Below are 21,438 nucleotides of genomic sequence, written 5' to 3'. Positions count from 1 at the left end.
ATGTAATAGTATCCAGTGGATGGACAGAAGAGAAGAAAATGCCAGAGGACTGACATATAAGAATATATATGTGAACCCGGGAGGCGGAGCTTGCAGTGAACCGAGATCGCGCCACTGCACTCCAGCCTGGGCGACAGAGTGAGATTCTATCTCAGAAAAAAAAAGAAAAAAAGAAACAAAACAAAAAAGAGTATATATGAATAGTACCAATGTGAAAAGTTTTGCTGTTGATAACTCTAATAAAAATAGAATTATGAATAATATTTTAAGAAAACAATTATTCCGTTTTGACAGATCATTTTAAAATCTCACTGATGAAATACCAGAAGAAACACATCGATAAGCAATAATAATGTCAATAATGATAAAGTACATTGATCTTGCCACAGCAAGTAAGAGTTGACCTCAGAGCAATTGTGGGGCATCACATAGGACAGAATTGGTGGCTTCTAACAGGATTCGCCCTTGTGTTGGACGTTTTCAGAAGGTTCAGGCAGTGAGGGCTACTCCCTGGTTGCATTCTGTCAAGAAGTGGGAAGAATTCTGTGATCCAGTGCTTTGACAATTGCGATGTGGGCAGATTGGGGACAGCTTAGATCTGTCACTGACGGAGGAACAGCCGTCATCTATGGTGGCAGTGAGACTGTGCAGTGGCCTTGCTTGTACCCCCGGTTCAGTCCAGCTCACAGAACTGTCTTGCTGAAGCACTTGTATTTTATAAGCATTTTTGATATGTAGTTGAAAATATTATGTCCTGGCTGCCAGCAGAACCCTTTCTGCTTTTCACAAAAATTAATACCTTGGAATTTATTATTTTAAATAAAATTCAGTTGTCATTACAACCAAAAAGATTAAGTTTATTTTACCAGGATGCTTATAGGTAGCACTGTGCAGATGCAGTGTTAGGCTTAGTGCCTTCACTCTGTCTTCAGTTCATTGCCTAAGCTGGTGATAAATGATGAAAAGAAAATACAGATTTGTATTGGAAAAGTGAAGATGGTAAAAATGCACTGACCTAAGAACTGAAGACAGTTTTGGACTTGATATGAAGGAATTATGTAACCCTACCAAGTACATTAACTCTCTCTGCAGTTCTCCATTGCAGTCTTAACGTTAGTGATTAATTTGATGATACATACTTAGAATTCCATGACTATTACAGGTTTTTAAAGCACAGAAAGTACAAGGTTTCTCTACGTGCAAGTTATTATTGTTCTTTCATGTCTGCTTTAAAGATTCATTGAAGCAATTTGCTGATATTTAAACTAAAAAGTTAGAATTTTTGAATATTGTATATTGAATAATTTCAGGTTACTCATCTAAAATAACATCAGCAAAAAACTGTCCATGTCAGAAGTGTATGCTTTTGTGAAAACAATGTATAGCACTTCATTTTTGAATTCTCACTGGGTGCAAGCTACATTTCTTTTATTTATAAACCCAGCAAAGTAGCTTAAAAGTAGTCACACACACACACACACACACATACACACACACCCCTTCCCAGATATACAAACACAAAGTGTCTTATGGAGAAAAGTCAAAATTATTTACCCAGAAAATTAATATAATAAAAGTAATAAATATTTAAGAATAGAAATGTTTAAAAAGATGGCATGACTAAGTATGGAAATTATTAATTATATATAGCATGCAGTATTTCCATATAAAATACAGGAGGAGATGTGCTTGCATTTTTATCAAAAAAGGTACTTTAACTGAAACTCTTTAAGGTTAAGTTAAAAAGTACGTTCATAAATAACAACCTGAAAAGGTTGGAGTGGTTTGCATGTGAGAAGAGTACTTATAAGGAAAGATTTAAGATGGCCTTCTACAGTTTCTTTCCCTTCGATGACTAGAAAGCCAAAGGACAGCAAGGTAAAAGATGCCAACATTTGATAGAAAACAAAGACACTGAGAGAATAAATTTAAGAAGGAATAATTTTAATTGACAGTAGAGAAGAGATGCAGCAAGAGTGTGGTAAATTGATAAATGCTTCCCTCTCCCCAAAATATCAGATCCTAATCCCTGGAATGTATAAATGTTACCATATAAGTATAAAAGCTTTTGCAGTTATAATTAAGGATCTGGATATTGGGAGATCATCCTGGATCATAAGGGCGGACCCTAAACAGGATTACATGTGTCCTTATTAGAGGGAGTGAGAGAATTTTCACACAAATACACACTCACCCACACAGGAGTAGTGATGTGAAAATGGAGTAGGAAAGGATTCCAAGATACTGGCCTTGAAGTGTGGAGTGATGTGGTCACAAGACCAGGAGTACCTGCAATCACTAGAAGCTAGAAGAGTTAAAGAGTGGATTCTCCCCTTGAGCCTCCAGAGGACACTCCACTGACACCTTGCTAATAACTCAGTGGTACTGATTTCAGACTTCTGGCCTCTAGAGCTGTGAAATCATAAATTTCTGTTTTTTTTTTCAGCCCCAGTTTGTGTTAATTTAGACATCATATGCAAAATAGATTTTTAACATTTCATAGACTCTCTGATTATCCAAATAACTTATAAAAATAATTAGAAATCTGCTATTCTATTTTGACCTTGCCATTTCCAATACAAGCTCACGGCCTCATAGTAGCACTGCCGAAGGAAGCAAAGATAAGCCAGTGTGAAGCCTTTACAGGCACGAGGTTTCTGACAGGCAGTTTATTTTCTGTAAACTGGTAATAAGTTAATTATATTATTTCTGAAAAAAAATTATAAAAAGTCCCGTCAACTAATTGTTTCTATTTTGAGAAAATATTTCTTTTTTTCCAAAAGGAATTACTCTGAGTGACAGCTGTCTTCATAGCTATTAAAAACCTTTTCAACTTCCGGAAAATAGGCAGCATAATTATAATACTCCATCCTTGAAAACAATATAATTTGCCAAAAAAGGTTAAAAAAATCTTTATCTATGCTAAAGTACTAGGAAGTGGTCACAGCCTCATGCTAAACACGTAGAACAATACCTGCCAGATTCATTAGTGTCCAATCTCACTTAAGAGAGGATGCTTGACAGCTGAGTTGACAAGGCTATCATTTAATGATTTGGACAGCTAGAAAGAGAAGTAGGTTTGAAGCATAATGTAAAAAATCTATTTTTATGGTAAATTCATAATGATAATTGGGCCACAAACTTAACATGTAAGTGGGCAACTGAATACACAATTGAGCAATTCAGTAAAAATATAATTTTAGGACACATGAGTATATGTTTCTGATTTCACGTAGGACTAGGAAGAGACTATCTATAGAGACCTGAAGGGGGGCTGGTGAGAGTACTATGCATTAGAGACACATTTCTGATGAGAATTGGCTTTGGTAGAATTAACCTCATTCAAAAAAAAAAAAAAAAAGGAAAAGGAAAAAGGAAAGAGACACATGCAAATAAAATATAGTAAACAGAAAGAAAATATAGATGTCATGAAAAAATAAATAAATGAAGAAACAAATTAGTACAGATTAACATCCATACTCTAAGTTACAACAAACAAACTCTATAAAATAAAAGAAAAAGCTAAGACAGAAGATAGTGTGATGAAAATTGGGAAAGGCATACTAAGGGAATAAATTAAGGAGGAAAAACACAACTGGATGTCATGAAGTGGAAATGAAGCAGAAAAGCATGAATCAATAGTGTAGAAAGTCAAATACCTCGCGTGGAGGACAAGTTGAAGGAAATCATCCATACTGGGAAAGAAAAGAGCAAAGGAAGCCAGCAAGCTCACACAAAGAACACAATAACTGAAGAGAACAGACAAAAAAATGTTATCAAATAGTGATCCTCTAATCTACCCCAAAAGAAAACCAAAGGAAACAAAACAAAAAATATTCAAATTTAATAATGGAAGACAATTTTAATTAAAAGAAAATACAAACTTTTAATAAAACATCTGCCTGTACTTCAGGCAAAAATTAAAGAAATTTGGTGATGGCAATTAGTATTATTGATCCCAATTCTCCATTTCTTCTTGTGTTCACTGTCTTTGTTCATGTAATTTTGTAGTTTTTCCACCGGAAGTGGAACTTACTTCCCTCCCTTCTGATGGTGGGCCTAACTGTGTACTTGTTTTAACCATTAATAGGTGTGAGGAAAAGGCAGCAGTGTATAATCACTAAGTCCAAGCCTTAAGAGGCATCCATATTCCATTTTGCTTTTCTTAAGCTTCTTCCATCCCTATGAGATTTTCAGTGCACTAGAATCCATGCCTCTCATTTATATCTAACACCTAGTTTATTCAATGGTTCAGATAGCATAATAAACATGTGGGGCAGATGTGGATCCAAACTGAAGCTTGAAATCTTGTCTAGCTAAGCCCAGCCTTTATCAACCAGACCCCTGATTAACCTACCAGCACATGATCACAAATCAATAACCACTTTAAATCAATGAGTTTCTAGGTGAACTCTTACACGGCACTTTTGTGGCAATAGTTAACAGAGGAATTCACCAAGCAGAAAATATTTTATTGGTTATTTAAATTCAAGCTTAAAGAAATAAGCTACTTTGGAAAAAATGCATGAAAGTACATTCACTAAGTATATGAAAATAAATCAATAAATATTTGTTGGATTATGAGTAAATCCAGAAGGAAGACATTTACTTTTAAAGAAAGAAAAATATTAAGCAAACTGACCTCAAGCATCTCTGTAATACTGAATGACTCCAAAATCTATTTATAAGACAACAGCTAGGGAATTGTTTAAAAGCTAAAAAGGATCACTCAACCCCACTTTTCAGAACACTGCATTGGCTTATATTATACTCAGATTAAAATTCAAACTACTTCCCTTAAATGAGCTGGCCCAAAGCTGTATCTCCAATCTCTTATACAACCTTCGCCATCACTTAATTTTCTCTGCTTATACAGGCCTCCCTAGTAAAAGCCAGAATTTTTCCAGGCTCAAAGTCTTTTGCAATTGCTATTTCCTCTGCTTAGTCACTCTCCTTAGTCATTTCAGATTGCTTGTTCCCAGATGCCTGTCCTAACCACTTCTAAAAGTAGCATTCATATCCTCCACATAGCATAGTATATATTTATTTCTGTGTTATGTATTTATTTACTTGTTTATTGCATTCGCAATGCAGAGAGTTCTATCAGAGTTGCAGTTTGGGTTTCTTGTTCATTGCTGTATACCTAGCAACTGACAATATATTTGAAAGAAAATACAGCCAATAGGTAATTGATAGTTTTTAATACACTGATAAACAAATGCTACAAATCAGATGAACATCAAAATCATTTAAATGGGAAAAAGTCCCTAACAAACTTCTCTGTGGAGCATATATAAGTCTCCAAATAAAGTCCACTTTGTAGAACAATCTATACTAGTTAAAAATAAACAGAAATAAAACTGCAAATATCTGAGTTTAACAGTATCAAAGTACTAGTGGTAGCATTGAATCTAGTTATAAACACAGAAATGTGTTAATGTAATTTTTATAATTATGGATATGAAGTTATGATATAAATTGTAAAAATTCACTATCTAATATAACAGATATAATAATTTATTTACAAAAAGATGAAAAAAGTTGTTAAGAAAGGCAGGGGAAGGTATATGTAATTAATTACTTTATTATTTCTAATGAGAGTGTACATTTTTCTTTGTTTCTGAGGTCGATACATAAAGAAATATAGGTTGAGGATTAACATAAATAGGTAAAGCAAATTCTGCTAATAAGACAAATATACTCTGTAATGTTCAGATTATCAGAAGGGAACATAAGTAAAACCATGAGAGATCATAAAGCACATGAAAGATAACAGGTAATTTCTAGGAAACATTAAAAAACTAAATCAAATAAGATGACAGAAGTGAAAACAATGTGATATGTCATATCAATATATAAATGCAATAACTTCACAATCAGGGTTATAACATTAAATTCAACTATATAGGGTTGTAAAGTTAAACTGTATGTTTACAAAGAGACACACCCTGCAACATAGTAATTTAAAATGCTTGAATATAAAAGAGTGGGAAATATAGAGAGAAAAATGCAAAAAAAAAAAATACAAAACAAAACAGTTGCCACAACTTTAATGTCAGAAAGTAAATGAAGTTCAAAGTAAAAGAAAACCAGCAAAATATATAAACCAAAAAAATGCTAGAAATATAAGAAGAAAAGGGTAGAAAAAATGTACTCTCCTCTGAAAGTTCAAGCAGACAGAAAAATACATTAGTCCTTAGTAGGCATATTACAATCTAAATCAAGACAACAGCAAAGACCAATTAAGCCTCTGTATACTTTAGACGTATTAGAAACGGTACAGACTACATCATCAGCAATTAAACAAAAATAACAGAAAAACATGAGAAGGAACTCAGGTGCCAGACAGTAAAGCAAAACCATAAGCATGTATATTTACAAAATAATTATAATGAGCTGAGCACATTTTCAGAAACTATGGAATATGGTGGAAGATGTACTCAAAGGAAAATTTAGTCTTAAACATTTTCATTACTAAAGAAGAGATAAAATAAATTAAGCATTGAGCTCAAGAATTTTAAAAAGAGAACATAAAAATAAATAATATGAAAATAATATTAAAATGATTTAAATCTGAAAATAATGACGTCAAAATCAGGAAAAACACATTCAGTTAAATTTGACTGATGAATACAATAATTTAACAAATTTACTCCTGGTCCTATTCTAAGCACTTGGATGACGTTAGTGGACAAGTGGTTTTACAGTGAAAGGAACAGATCCTTTCAATCTAATCTAAATTGTTCCAGAGACCATGAGGTATAAGAAAAGCTTCCAACTAATTTTAGAGGTCAGTATATCCTTTAAAGCAAACCCCACACCCAAAACGAAAGAAAAGACAGAATAGAAAGAAAAGTAAAATCATGAACATAGTTTAAAATATGCTAATTATATATTAATATTTTGACCAAATTTTATGATAAGTTCTTTTTGTTAATTACCAGGGAAGAAATACAATTATTATTTCTCTTAAAATCTAAAACAAATGTTTTATTTAAAGTTTGAAATAAATTTTCCTTGCCCATTTTACCCTTTTCACTACAAATTCCAAAAACCAAACATTTAGCTGGGCACGGTGGCATGTAATTATGCTCTTTCCTTAGCTGCAACATGTGCTGCTTTGTTTATCAACTGGCAGAGCTCCTTCAGAGTCTCTGAAATTGTAGTGGTTCAACATTAAGTCTGTAATGTGCCTAATTAGGTTTTTAGTTTAAAAAATTTAACTATATAACATAATTAATTTTTTGAAATGTGTATAATCATGTAACTCTCCTAATATCATGATATATAACATTTCCATCAATCTAAGGTCTGTACCCTGATGTCATTGTTACATATTGTATGCCTGTATCAAAGTATCTCATATTCCCCATGAAATATATATCTACTATATACTCATAAAAATTGAAAGTTGAAAATTGAAAAAAAGCTCCCTTGTAGCATTTTTTCTGAGTCAACTTTGAACCTTGGTAAACCACTGAGGGGCCTGCTATTACTATAGTTTACACTAGAATTTAAAATGAGTAAAATGCTTCTTCCCTTTTTAAGACGCATTCGTGTTTGTTCCCTGTCTTCAGCAGTACACAGCATACATCAAATATCCACCAACTGGTCAATGGAAAACAAATTAACATCCATTTATACAATAGACTTATTTATGTTTTAAGAAGACAAAAATACAAAGAAACAAGATCATCAGAGCACTAGCCTCACAACCAAATCAAATTTGTGAAACAAATCCATTCTGATCCTCATACCTGTTGTCCCAGGACTCAGTACTGAGTATTCCCGAAGTCCAAGACATAGTTTTTTTGGTGTTTGAGGCAAGGACTGTGCAGAGAAGCATTTCTTTGGTTTTAGCCAAAAACCAGGAACACCAGTAGTCTGGAATACCAGGTAGTTTGTGCCAGTTGTCTAGAATCCACGATGAATTCATTAACATTCAATTAGGAAAAGGTCCAACAAGAACTTAATTTTGTCAGAACATATTTTCCACATTTAGAAGCCAACCAGCCTATGGAAACTGCCTCCTAAGTGAATTCCCCACATTTGTTTCAGCTGGAGCAGATTTCTGAAATCAAGTAGATTTCTCAAATGAAGCTACTGTAAATGTTTCTGAAGCCTGTTCCACTAAGAGCAAAAACTGGGCATGGGGTAGACTGGTATGAACAAAACTTTGGTTTTTATGCACCTCAAAATACTTTTTTCTTCTATTTTCAATTCTATAAATTTTTCAGTAATGTTCCCTCTGGACACAGGCAGTATCTGCATACCCACTTATCATGTTTCTCTCACCTTGAAATACACTCGGTAATGTTTTCTTGGAGTCCTTTTTATTCCTGAGCTTGTGGACAAGTCTGTATGTACCTCTGCAGAATCCTCTATGGCCTTGAATGCAGAATGAAATTTGATTTAGTGTCTTTAGTCATGTCTACATAAGCCTAGCTTTAAAGGTTTAAAGCAAGAAATTCTCCTGTGTTCTACAACACAAGCAAACACAAATGCCTTGTATTTCAGCTGCATTAGAAATTGTTCAGCCCAGAAATGCTTAAGACAACAAATATCTGTTTCCTTATGATCAAAACTTTGTTTCAGCCAGACATTCCTAGGAAATCCTGAAATTGCATTGCAAGCCAACGATGGCCTGCAAACGAATGCTGCCTGAGCCTGCATAAGTGGTCTTGAGGTTGTGACTGCCATGTTGGACACCTGTAGGGCAGTATTGGAGAGGCCACTCCTGACCTCTGCTGTTTTTATAATTTATTCCTCCCTTTCTTTTGTGTTCACTTGCTAAGGCTCCAGCAACACTACGATATATTCCAGAGGCTGTTTTAGCCTCCACAGAAGTCACTCAGATATCTTTCCTTTGTGTTTGTTTGTGCTCCCATAGTACTATTCACTTTTGTGCATTTGTCTTTGACATTTCTGAGGAACCCATCACCTTCCTCAAGGTTCAAGTATTTTTGCCTGTATTCCTGATTTTATAAACATAGGCAATCTACTATGGGAAAGCTCTCCATAGAAAAGTCATCATCAAATTCAAAATGTTACATAGCCCAAGGCTTAGAGCCTGTAGTCTAGTTGCCTCTAGAAACCATTAAGGTTTCACATCTAGTAAAATCCTAAATTGTAAAGTCAAAAGTCCCATGCTAGACTCTACCAAAAAGACTCTCCTCTTGTATTTCTGTGTCCTCCTAATTCACAATGTCTTCAGTCATGCAGAAGATATTGGTATCTCCAATAGAACACTTCATAAATAGTTGTACCTTCCCTGGTAAGGTTCTAAAAATAATTAAAAAGAGTAACAGGTTGGAGGATAAAATATTACTATTATTATTTATAGCAATGGACAAGGAGAATGTGTTTACTATGGAATCCAAATAGGTCTCTCAACTGAGCTCAACAATTAGGGAATTAAATCCACCCAGTTACTTCGACTGAGTCACATTTGTAGCATGCATTTGTAGCTTGGAGAAGTAGAGGATAATTCGTGATTTCTATTGCTGTGTAGACCCTAGAGAAAGAGAACAGCCCAGAGGACAGCCTGGGATATGTATGTCCACTTTATTCTTCCCACATTTCTCATCAGCTAAGTCACTATCCTTCTCCTAGAGAGGATAGACTAATGGAAAAAGAATTGACAAGAATCTTATAGCTACCGAAGTTCCATGCATGGGAAGAAATTATCATGATTGAAAATATAACTCCTTCTAATACAATTAAATAAGTTCATCCCACAAGAACTGCTCTTGATAAGATATACCTGTGATATCTTAGTTGTATTGTGAGAAATGTGGGAAAAAACTAAAAATCAAAATTATATATAGCTTTAAGACTATCAAAAGTAGTACTTTCATAATTCTAACCATATTTAATTTTTTTAAATAAAAAAGCTCCCTTTCTCTTTGAATGTAGAAAATAGAACATAACCATCTCACTCTATAAATGAGAAAACGCTGGAGGAACTACAAAATTGAAGGAGCAATGACCTCTCCAAGGGGAGTCTTGTGTTGCAGAACAGTATAAGAAGATGTGGCAGGCATTCAAATGGGTACAAAGATATGAGCTAAGATTTCAAAGAATTGTAAAAATAATGAGTGTGGTGAAGAAGGTTAGTATAGAAACCACTGGAGACCCAAAATAAAAAGTGGAACCCACACGCATCTATAGGCCTTTTTCCCACAGATCTCCATAGATTGTTTACAAGAAACACTGGGGCGGAATCAGAGTACAAAAAAAAAAAAAAAAAAAAAACAAGCAAAAAAACTTCTATTATTCGGTATTCGGTTCCTATAGGAAAAGATTTACTGCTGCTGTTGGAAATATTCAGAATCCCACTTTCTGCTTGGAGTAGTCATTCATACTCAGAAAAACCCTTAGCTACTAAGAAAGGAACAGTAAACTCTACTGTAGTCTGTATGCAGGTAATGTTTGATTGTGAATGGCAGAAGGATGAAAAGGAAACACCTCATCAACTTGGGGAAGTTGCAAGAAACATTCCTGAGTTCAGGACTCTATATCAATACTATTAGGGACTTCCTTCTTGTAGGGGAGCAAACTCTGTCCTACATAAGATCCAACAGAGATACAAAACACAATTGGATTATCGTGGGGAAGAAGGAAAGGACCATAGGGAAAACCTTGTCTATGAGACTGGGTTACTCACTCCAGAACCATTCGGTTGGGGGTTGGGAGGGGAGCTCTAACAAACAAAAGGAGCAGTTTAACACTGAGGGAAGGGCAATGTGTTAGGGTTCTCCAGAGAAACAGAAACAATAGAGGGGTGTGTGTGTGTGTGTGTGTGTGTGTGTGTGTGTGTATGTTTTCTATTGGTTCTGATTTTAATTTATTATTACTTTATTATAAGGAATTGGCTCATGGAATTCCTTATTATAAATGACAAGGGATTGGATGAGCCTGAGACTGAGAAGTCCCCAAGGTCTGTAGTTGGCAAGCTGGAGACTCATAAGAACTGATAGTGTAGTTCCAATCTGAAAGCTGGCAGGTTTTAGATCCAAGAAGAGCTGATGCTTTTGTTCAAATCCAAAGGCAAGAAAAGACCAATGTCCCAGCTCAGGGCAGTCAGGCAGAGAGTTCCCTCTTACTCTTACTCAAGGAAGAGTCAGCATTTTTGTTCTATTCTGGCTGTCAACTGATTGGATGAGATCCACACAAATTAGACATCAATATGCTGTATTCAGTCTATCAATTGAAATGTTAACCTCATCTAAAAACACCCTCACAGATATACTCCAGATAATGTTTTACCAAATGTCTTGGCACCCTATTGGCCCAGTCAAGTTGACATAATATTAGCCATCAGGGACAAGATAATGGAGAAGACACTTTGTGGCACAAGTATACAGGAATAGCTACACATGACCAGTAATACATATAATACATATTGACAACATATACCCCTGATGTGACACACTAAGAGGAGCACATCAGTTTTGTTGTATTCTGGCCAAAAATGCATTACCTCAAGTTAATCATAATAAGCAGCAGGTAAACCTAAATTAGGGATACTCTATAAAATAACTAATCAGGACTTTTCAAACATGTCAAGGTCATGAAAAATCAAGAAAGGCAGAGTAATAGCCACAGATTGGAGGAGACCGAAGACACATGACAACTAAATGCCATGTTGGAATATGGATTAGATTCTTCAACAGAAAAAAAAAAAGAATGCTAATAGAAAAGCTGGAGAAATCCAAATATGATCAAACAGTTAATAGCATTCTACCAATATTAATTTATTAGTTTTGATAATAGTGCTATGGTTATGTAAGATCATAACCTTAGAGAAATATGGGGGAAAATCATACAGGGACTCTCCATAGTGTTTTGCAACTCTTCTGCAAATCTAATAATATTTCAAAGTAAACATTTTTTAAAAGAAGTAAATTATCAGCATTAGAAATGAAAGTTGAAGCATTTCTAAAGGATGCTAAGACATACCAAAAACAAATTTATATCAATATGTTTGATAATGTAGATGATATGCATGAATTCCTTAAGTTACAGAATTTATCAACATTAATTCAAGAAGAAATAGATAAATGCCTGTCTTCTCCCACTAGAATGTAAACTCCATTAGAGCCTTGATTTTATCTAGTTTATTTACCAATGTATCCCTTGTGTCTAGAACAGATTTAAACATTCAGTAAACACTTAATGAGTAAAAATGGCAAATTCAATAGCAAAGTTCAGTTACTAAAGAATTACATTTATATTTAAAAACTTTCCAATAAAGAAAGATTAAGGTCTAGATAACATCACTGATGAATTTTACTTAATATTTAAGGGAGAAATAATACCAGTTTTACATCATGTCTTTCAGAAAATAAAACAGGTAGGAATATATCTCAATTGATTTTTTAAGGCAAGAATTATCCTGATTTAAAACCAAACAAAAGAATTACAGTAAAGCTGTAGAACAATATTTTTCATTATCATAAATGTGAAGATAGTTAACCAAATATTGGTACCGCAAAGCCAGTTAAAAATACGAATCTTGAACTATGCCTTACACAAGGCTTTACTGAGGATACGTAGAGCACGATGTGGAAAAAAAAAGCACATAATAAATGATCAACTTGACTTTATCCTGGAAAGTTAAGATTGCTCAACATTTGAAAGTCAATCAGTGTAGCTCTATAACCACAGACTGAAGAAAGCTAAATGATTATTTCAGTTGATGCCGAAAAACATTTGACAAAATTTTACATTCATTTATTACTTAAAAAAATCACACTCTAAGGAAAGTAGACATTGAAGCGAGCTTCCTCAACCTGATAAAGAACATACTTGAAAAAGTTACAACTGACATGACACTGTATGATAGAATACTGAACATGTTCCCTTTCATGTTAAAAGCAATGTAAGGATGTCTGCTGACACAATCTTTACTCAATATTGTATTGAAAACCCTAGCCAGTAAAATCAGATAAGAACATTTTAATAAAAGGCATGTGGATTAAAAAGGGAGGGGACAACTGTTCTTCACAGATTAAAAAAAAGATTGTCTATGTAAAAAATCCTAAAGAGTCTACAAAAACTCTTATAACTGGTAAATAAGATTATCAAGATTAATTGACAAAATACAATCACTTTATACCAGCAATGAAGAAATAAAAACTAATAAATTCAGTAAAATTGCAACAACTTATGAAATACTAATCATATATGTGCACTGTCTTTTCACTGAAACTATAAAACATTTATGTGAGAAATAGAAGTAGTAGGCCTAAAAATAAATGACATATTCCTTGTTCATGAATCAGATTGCTCAATATTGTTAAGAATATCAATTCTTTTTCAACTAATCCATAGGTTAAAAGCAATTGAAATAAAAATACCAGCAAGTTTTTAAAATAGTCATTGACAAGCTGAATCTTTAGTTTTTACAGAAAATCAAAGAAACTTAGAGTAGCAAAAACAAATTTAAAAACAGTTGGAGTACTCATATGCACATTTTGAGGATTGAGTACAAAGCAATGAAGATAACATGGTATTGATGAAAAGATAGATTTATAGGTCATTGGAATAGAATTTAAAAACCAGATATAGGCCTACTTTTATACAGTCAAACGATTTTCAGCAAAGGTAGTTCAGTGGAAAAAGTGGCTTTTAAACCAATGGTGCTGGCACAATTAAATATCCACAGATAAAAACATCAATCTTGACTTATACCTTGTATAAGACAGCATTGAGGATATGCAGGGTATTGAGAAAAAAACAAATAAAAACTAGTTTTTTGTTGTTGTTGTTGTTTTAGGCAGTGCCTCCATCGACAAAAGCAAGTTAAGTCAGTAACATCCTGACAGGTCATTCTCCGAAGATCCTGTAAAAGAAGTACTGTGCCAGCCAGGGAGAGTGATCTACTCATTAAGCTATCCTCTTGGAACCAAGGCATGCCTGTGGGCCTAGGTTTATCCAATATTCATGAGTTCCAGAGTCCTCAGAGCATATGGTTGAATCAATTAACATGTAAAAATGTTGGAGGTACCCAAAAGGGGAGAAATGCAGACATGGGACTCCTGTGGGTTGTCTCAGGAACCTGAGTGGTACTTTGAACGTTTTGAAGGAATCTCTACAAAGGAGAGAGGGAAAGCTCTGTGGTGTATGACCCCAGGCAAGGGTCCTACTTGCCCAGGTCAAAAAGCAGTACTATTTTGCACCATATACAAAACTCCATTAAAAATTTGACATAAATCTGCTATAGAATATAAAATGTAAAAACGACTGAATGATGGGGAAAAATCGCTATAATTTTGAGTTAGTCAAATATTTTTTCAGATGATACACATAAAGCAAGAGCTATTAATGGAAAAATATGTTACATACTTGACTTCCACAGAATTTAAAACTTCTGCTACTTGAAAGACAGTTACGAGAATGAAAAGACCAGTCACTAACTAGGAATAAATAATTACACAGACCATATATAATGAATAGTAGATATTCTTCATACATAAAAATTATCAACACCCAATAATAAAAAAACTGATTTTAAAATGGGCAAAAATTTGAATATACACATCTTCAAAGAAGATACATAGATGACAAATAAGCACATGAAAAGAAAGTCATCATCATTAATCATTAAGGATAATTTTTAAAAAACATAATGAGATGATGCTATGAATCTATTAAAGTGTCTTAAATGAATACTCATAGCTGAAAATTTCAAGTGTAGAGGAGTGAAAGGACACACTGAAATCTCATGTGTTGCTGGTAAGATTTCAAAATGATAAAGCCACTTTGCAAGATAATTTGGCAGCTTATAATAACAGTAAAAAACAATCTTACCTGGTGACTCAGCAGCCCTAATACTGCTATTTCAAGAGAAATGAAAACATCTGTCTATGCAAAACATATTTGCAAATACTTGTATCAGTTTTATTTATAGTCACCAAAACCAGGAAACAATTCAAATATTCAGCAAGTCATAAATGGGAAAAATGGTGTCTATTCATACAATGGAATACTACTGAACAATAAAAAGAAATGATCTATTCATCAATGGGAAAGAATCTTATATGCAACAAAGCAAGTGAAGAAAAGACAGGCACAAAATATTGTATAACTATCATTTATCTGACACATAAAATTAACCATCACATTTTACAATGAATATATACAATACTCATTGTACTGTGTGGTCGTTAATATATATATAAAGTATATATAATATGAATCATACATTATATATACATATATGGCCGGGTGCAGTGGCTCACGCCTGTAATCTCAGCACTTTGGGAGGCCGAGGCAGGCAGATCACAAGGTCAGGATATTGAGACCATCCTGGCTAACACGGTGAAACACTGTCTCTACTAAAAATACAAAAAAAAAAAACTAGCCGGGTGTGGTGGTGGGCACCTGTAGTCACAGCTACTTGGGAGGCTGAGGCAGGAGAATGGCATGAACCCGGGAGGCAGAGCTTGCAGTGAGCCGAGATCGGGCCACTGCACTCCAGCCTGGGTGACAGAGTGAGACTCCATCTCAAAAAAACCAAAAGCAATTATATATACATATAAAATTATGTGTTTTATGTATATATTATATATAATATATACATAAAAATATATTTATGTATGTATAAAATATTTTATATTTGTATAAAATAAAAATATATTTTATACATATATATGTGTGTGGTTAGACACATATACATCTTTTCTATTTCCTTACTTATTTTTAAACATATTATTTTCTATTTTTAGACTCATACAAAGTTACAAAAATAACGCAAATATTCCCTTATACCCTTAACTTAGATTTCCTCAATAACTTCTTATATAAACATGGTACACCGTAAAAATCAGGAAATTGGCATTAGTATAGTACTACTAAATAAACTATAGACATTATCTAAACTTTACTGTTTTTTACATGCACTCATTGTTTTGTTGTTACTGTTGTTAGTTTTGGTTTTATCTTTTTTGTTTTTCATGTGCAGAGCCTGGGTTACAAGCCATGTTGAACATTCCAGCTAAGCAGAACAAACAACAGCACAAACAAAAACAAACAAACAAAACAGCAATTAGACAGCAACCCACTCCCCGCTTACTAGAAAGTTGGTAAAGGATTATGAAGAAAAGTGAGGGATTCTGAGAATACCCCTGAGTGACCCATGCGGGAAACTGTCCAAAGTCAACAAAACACATGCTTTGATTGATGACGTGGAACAATGTCAAGTTGTAAATTGGCCTCTGGTTAACACACCAATGCGATAGATCAAAATAATATCTCAAGACTTTGAAAGCTAAGTTTACATGTGAATCGTAGCCCCCAAAATCTAAATAGGATGCATTCTGAACCTACACAGTTTGACGGCCCCCAAAAATGAGAAGAGTTAATATGAACCAGACTCTTGTAAAATAATAACTACCAAGATGCAATCCAACACTAATCATCATACTAATAATGAAGAAAATCTCAATGTATGACAGCAGAAAATCAACAGACACCAATGCCAAGATGCCATATTGCTGAAATTATCTCATGAGTATTTTAAAGCTCATTCTTTAAAATGACCCAAAGAGCAATTATTAACACTCAGATTAAATTAAAAAATAGAAGATCTCAGAAAAGAAATGGAACATACATATATCTTCTAATCAGATTTTAAAAGCACTGCAATGACTTTTTAGAAGTGAAAAATACAAAACCAAGACAAACCCCCAAAACCAAAAAACACCTCACTGGAGGAGATCAAGAGCATAATGGAAGTGACAGAAAAAAAAATCAGTGAACTTGAAGATATGTCAATAAACTTATTCAATATAAACAGTAAAGATAGATTTAAAGAAATGAATGGAACTATGTTCCAAATGACTCGTGGGTCAACAACAACAACAGCAACAAAAAGATTGAACATTTGTGTCATCAGTGTTCTAAAAGAGAAAAAGAAAAAGTAAACAGATCAAAAAATTGATGAAATAACAACTGAAAACACCCTACATTTGTAAAAGACATAACTATCCACATAGAAATAGTTCAGTAAAATTCAAGCAAGATAAACCTAAATAAATCAATAACCAGACACATGACAATCAAATTTCTGTAAACTAAAAACAAAAAAATTGATAGCAAAAGAAAGAAAAATACATAATCCATAGGATAACAAGAACTTCAATGACAAGAAACAAAGATAGTTGAGAGACAATAACATTTTTCAAATGCTTAAAAGAAAAGGATGGCCAACCCATAAATCTATATTCAGTGAAAATATTCTTAATGCATAAAGATGAAATAAACATTTTGCTATATAAAAAAAATAAGAAAATTTGTTGCCAGTAGAACTACTTTAAAGTAATTTCTAATGGAATTTCTTCTAACATAAAAAAAAATGATAAAATGTAGAATATATACATGACTATTTTTTTTTTTTTTTTTTTTTTTGAGATAGAGTCTTGCTCTGTCACCCAGGCTGGAGTGCAGTGGTGCGATCTGGGCTCACTGCAAGCTCCGCCTCCCGGGTTCACGCCATTCTCCTGCCTCAGCCTCCCGAGTAGTTGGGACTACAGTCACCTGCCACCATGCCCGGCTAATTTTTTTGTATTTTTAGTAGAGACGGGGTTTCACCATGTTAGCCAGGATGTTCTCGATCTCCTGACCTCGTGGCCTCCCAAAGTGTTGGGATTACAGGCGTGAGGCACCGCGCCCGGTCCCATACATGTCTTTTAATAATATAAAATTTAATTATTAATTATATTAAGACACTACCAACTGGTTTCTGGTTGAACTATGAAATTATTAGTTCAGACATTCTGAACTTCTTCTAATCCAAGAAATAAACATATTTGTATTAAGTTTCTGGCCATTTATGCATGCTGTGAGCTCTGTAGTTTACAGGATTAATTCCTACTTATCCTTCAGGTCTCAGTTAAAGTATTTTTCTCTGGTTCTATTTCTCAAAGTCCCTCAGATAGTTTATGTGTTTTCTGCATATGCTACTGCTGTATGACATTTCTCCTATCACAATGCTTATCATAATTCAGGTTATTGATTTACTATAAGCTGTCTTAAGAGAAATTGTGACTCTATTTTTTACCATTATATTCCCACCAACTAGCAAACTATCCGACCCATAATAAGCACTTGAGAAAATTAAACATTGAGCATATAGTGGGTGTTTCTTCATTAAATCTCTATTAAAAACAAGTAAATGCATGACTTTAAAAATCATGTTTTTAAATTATATTATTCTGGAATTATCAAATCACTAATTTTTAAGTAAAAAATAGACTAATATTGAATGTATTGCATAGACTAGCTCACTGAAGTCTCACAAGCATTTATGAAATCAACACTATTATTTTTTCTATATATTTGTAAAGGAGGAAACTGAGCCATAGGGAGGTTAAACCACTCTGCTCGGAAACGGCTGGTAAGCAACTGGGTTAGGATTTAAATAAATGATATTTTAAAGGGCAGTTCAACAACTTATTTTACAATTCCTAATTTTTGTTACAAACTTTAAAAAGATTATTTCTAAAAAATTTATTTCTTGCCTGACATTTTCATAATTGATTTATTTTTTGGCGCTGTTCATTCCCCCAAGGTAATATAATACATTGTTGTAGGTAAGTCTAGAATTGTTGTCATGAATATGTGAGGCTTCACCACATTTTTAAGCTTTACCAAAAATATGCAATCAGATGGTGACATTCAAATACTTTTGGAAGTGTCAAGATTAGACAGCAAGTGTGACTTGAATGATCTTTATTCTTTACACATACTCAAGCCATTGTATAAAGGTTTGCTTTTAAATACTCAAAATGCATGAAAATAATAGCTAATGATAGTTCAATTTTCATTGTTTTGCCACATACTCTTCAGAGCAATTAATATATTATCGAATTCATGTGTGTGAGATACTGATGGTATTTCTATTTAATAGAAGAGAAACTGAGGCCCAGACAGATAATTAAACCTGGTAAATATTACATAATTGCACATATGCATAGGTTTCCTAAATTTAGGTATTTCAAAGAACTCATCAAACTTCACAGAGCAAACTCATGAAAGCTTTTACTTAAAGGTACTGATTACAATACAGAATATGAAAGCGGGCAGGCAAGTATTAGGGATATGAGAAACATAGAGACACAATCTTCCCAGGGTCCTGATGCACACAGGAGCATGCTTTGAATCATGATTAAACCAACAAGATCTGTGTCCTGAATCTTGGCTTCAGGATAGCTCAAGGCAGAAGTTACAGTGGTATCTAATTTTATGTCCCTTTGGTCAGTTGGTCAAGCCAGGCCTTCACACTGCTAAGGCCAGGTGAAAACCATCAGTAAACAAACCAGTTCTGTGTGTCATAGATGGAGTTTTGGAGTTGGAGCAGCACACCCTTAAATTCCACTGCCTTTATATTAGCCAAGAGTCAAAGTTGGATGTGAAGGCACCACATTGGTAAGGCTGGAGTTTTCCAGGCCCAGCTGTAAATGAACTCGATCCTATATCATGTTGGAGCCTGGATTTTAACCCCAACCCTGTGGGGTTAAAGAGATTATGCACTTAAAATAATGCAGTTGATGTCATAGGGTAAATTTACTATTTCTTTGGCCCAATATCCCTTATTAAAGATGAAAAATCAGGCCTCACAGTGGTAAACCTATGCTAGTAATATAATGTAATATAAATGTTAGTAGTATATCAATTGGTCATAATTTTAATAGCTGGTATTTACCTTATTATAATATAAAGTTGGTAATTTTGTAAGCATTCTCATTTTATAAGCAAGGAAACTGAGGCTTAGAGATGGTGTATACACACACACACACATATATATATATACACACACACACCATTTTTGGAAATGCCATTCATCTATTTTTCCATCTATCTATCCTACTGCACTATTTATGAGTTTATAGTCTGCAGCTAGACTGTATTTGAATTTGGATTGACATAAATACGGCAGAGTTCTCTTTGTGAAGATTAAATTAGTTGATACATGTACAGCCCCTAGAACAGTGTCAGGCATACAGTAAACATAATATTAGCATTTCGTATTGTTACTCATTCAATAAGTGTTTATTGAGTGTTCAGATCTGTTCTATACATGGGAGATACCTTAGTGAATAAACTAAATAAAGTCAAGCTTTTAAGGGAGTTTGCATTGTAGTGGAAGAAGACAGATAACGCATAAGCAGATAGATATGTACTCCATATAACAAGAGATAATACAATCAAGAAAAATTAAGCAGAGAAATGTTTTAGAGAGTGATAAATAAATGGGTCTGCCATTTGCTACCTAAGACTTGAGGAAAGACCTAATTAAAATGAGGAGAGACAGATGCAGACATCTGTAAAACAACATTCATGGCAGAAAGCAGAAAATGTAAAGGTCCTGAAGCAGGCATTTGTTTGTATAGTGTAAGAAACAGCAAAAGAAACTACCATCAGAGTGAAAAGGCAACCTATAGAATGGGAGAAAATTTCTGCAATCTGCTCATCTGACAAAGGGGTAATATCCAGAATCTACAAAGACTCAAAACAAATTTACAAGAAAAACACAAACAACCCCATCAAAAATTGGGCGAAGGACATGAACAGACACTTCTCAAAAGAAGACATTTATGCAGCCAACAAACACATGAAAAAATGCTCATCATCACTGGCCACCAGAGAAATGAAAATCAAAATCATAATGACATATCATCTCACACCAGTTAGAATGGCGATCATTACAAAGTCAGGAAAAATCAGTTGCTGGAAAGGATGTGGAGAAATAGGAACACTTTTACACTGTTGGTGGGACTGTAAACTGGTTCAATCCCTCCTTGTGGAAGACAGTGTAGCAATTCCTCAAGGATCTAGAACTAGAAATATCATTTGACCCAACCATCCCATTACTGGGTATATATCCAAAGGATTATAAATCATGCTGCTATAAAGACACATGCACACGTATGTTTATTGCAGCACTATTCACACTATTCACAATAGCAAAGACTTGGAACCAACCCAAATGTCCATCAATGATAGATTGGATTAAGAAAATGTGGCACATATACACCATGGAATTCTGTGCAGCCATAAAAAATGATGAGTTCATGTCCTTTGTAGGGACATGGATGAAACTGCAAACCATCATTCTCAGCAAACTATCGGAAGGACAAAAAACCAAACACCGCATGTTCTCACTCATAGGTGGGAATTGAACAATGAGAAAACTTGGACACAGGAAGAGGGACATTACACACTAAGACCTGTCGTGGGGTTGGGAGAGTGGGGAGGGATAGCATTAGGAGATATACCTAATGTAAATGACGAGTTAATGGGTGCAGCACACCAATTAACATTGGTACACACATGTATACATATGTAACAAACCTACATGTTGTGCACATGTACTGTAGAACTTAAAGTATAATAATAATAAAAAAAAGAAAGAAACAACAAAGGAGGGCAATG

This window comes from Pongo abelii, chromosome 3 (assembly GCF_028885655.2).
Source record: "Pongo abelii isolate AG06213 chromosome 3, NHGRI_mPonAbe1-v2.0_pri, whole genome shotgun sequence".
Classification (NCBI taxonomy): domain Eukaryota; kingdom Metazoa; phylum Chordata; class Mammalia; order Primates; family Hominidae; genus Pongo; species Pongo abelii.
This window is presented reverse-complemented; position numbering follows the sequence as displayed.